At 37.2% G+C, this 1,413-nt stretch overlaps 1 long non-coding RNA gene across 1 annotated transcript; it reads left to right on the top strand.

Annotated features, from left to right (window-relative positions):
- Positions 1 to 421, top strand: LOC109582556 (uncharacterized). The gene is made up of 2 exons (XR_002185150.1): positions 1 to 67; positions 119 to 421. It is a non-coding gene; the product is annotated as an uncharacterized LOC109582556 (long non-coding RNA).
- The last annotated feature ends 992 nt before the right edge of the window (positions 422 to 1,413 follow it).

The following is a 1,413-nucleotide window of genomic DNA, read 5'->3' as shown; positions in this document are numbered from 1 at the left end:
TTTTGGCATGTCTGATGTCTCACAGCTCTCATTTGTATGCTTCCTCCACTCTACTAGATTAATAGAAGTAAGCATTACTCTTCTGTCCTTGGCTCTTTTATCTTTCTCTACAAAATAGCATAGCATCGATCACAAAAACACTTGGAATGGACTTCGTCACTATTCTGTTAGATACCTATTGCAAATTCTTCTTGCAATGGTTCTTTGAACTTTGTAAAACAGCAGGACACTCTGTACTGGCCTATTATTTCTACCACAAAGGCGACAGAGCTTCTCTAACAATCATTCATGTGTCATTTTGAGTGCTATATATTTTGTTAGCAAAAAAAGTGGCATGCTAAGTTATATTTTGTTACAATGTACTACCTTTGATCTTCAGTTTTGGATAATAGTTACAATTGAAAAAACTTTCCTAAAGCCAGGAAGTCCACTCAAAACCATCAGCTGAAATGAGTTTATTTTAGGCAGCTGCTCTTGCTCAATGCGCAGTTATTCACAGTACATATTATGTATGCGCAGATGAGCTAGGGGTGTCCTAGGAGACCTTATCTAGGTCTATGGAATGTAGTACTGTCATAGCAGCTAGTACTTTGGAGTAATGTCCTTAGCAATACTCTTCTCTTTTGTGATGATTAATGGTCACACCTCACTAACCAATGTTGTACCTACCGCAACTATTCTATTTATAAACTAAATGTCCAGTTGAAACACCCGTGATTGTTTATTGACTTGGGTGTGGTTTATAATCATGACAGACGGACCAGCACTGATTTTGCAGCAAAGAGCTCGAAGGTAGTGGTCTATACAAGAATAATTATAACGGGATAAGAGAGCTGGATGGCTCCACTAAAACTGCTAAAGATAGTTGATTAGCTGCTGGACACTGTAAATGTATAAACACGTGGTCAATCGCCATAGCAACTATCTAAACCGTTTCCATGGAAATTCTTATTAGCATTTCGCGAAAATTAGTCGTCCTACGGTATTTGGAGTGGAAATGAAGACTGGTGTTAGGCCAGTCCATGAAGGAGACATTATCCTTCTCTCTTGTGTCGACAAGGATGTCAGTGGATTTGTATACGCTCTGCCTCCCTGGTAATCTACACGCTACCTTATTAAATGTTTGCAATACTGTCTTTACCTTTTCCTTTAAACAAATAGTTCGAAATACAGTTGTGCTGTCATTAAAAGTGAAAAGGAAAGACCCAATGTTCACGGTAAGTCTTATGCCTATATAATAGTATTATTTAATCTCTCGCTATATTCACCTTTCTCTCTCTCTTTGAAGCTATTTCTTTCCAAGTTTTACCAGAATATGCTCAGTGAGTATTAATTAATTAATCTGTTATTATCACCATTATTATTATTATTATTGCAGACCTGATTTGTCAACTTCACCTCTCTCAATCATGA

This window comes from Amphimedon queenslandica, unplaced genomic scaffold, assembly GCF_000090795.2.
Source record: "Amphimedon queenslandica unplaced genomic scaffold, v1.1 AMPQUscaffold_13377, whole genome shotgun sequence".
Classification (NCBI taxonomy): Eukaryota; Metazoa; Porifera; class Demospongiae; order Haplosclerida; family Niphatidae; genus Amphimedon; species Amphimedon queenslandica.
Note: the sequence above shows the minus strand (reverse complement) of the source record. Positions and strands in the feature narration are given on the sequence as shown.